Raw genomic sequence first — 320 nt, 5'->3', positions numbered from 1 at the left:
TCCTTCCTTCCTTCCTTCCTTCCTTCCTTCCTTCCTTCCTTCCTTCCTTCCTTCCTTCTTTGAGTCAGGTTCTTGTAGTGTACCTGCGACTGCCCTCGAGCCCTCCCGAATGAAAGTAAAATATTCCTCCTGGCTTTGGTCTCGGCTTTTTACGGCGTTTGGACGGATCACCTTGCCTTCCACGGCTCCGGTCCCCAGTGAGGGCATTGGATTTTAGATGATAGCATTTGAAATGTAAATGAAGTAAATACCTAATTTAAACTGGAAAAAAAAAAAAAAGCTATTTTCTTTGAAAGGTGCCTTTTGCTTGAACTAGAGAG

This window comes from Mus pahari, chromosome 2, assembly GCF_900095145.1.
Source record: "Mus pahari chromosome 2, PAHARI_EIJ_v1.1, whole genome shotgun sequence".
In the NCBI taxonomy this organism is placed as follows: domain Eukaryota; kingdom Metazoa; phylum Chordata; class Mammalia; order Rodentia; family Muridae; genus Mus; species Mus pahari.
The sequence above is the reverse complement of the archived record's forward strand: the minus strand, read 5'-3'. Positions refer to the sequence as shown.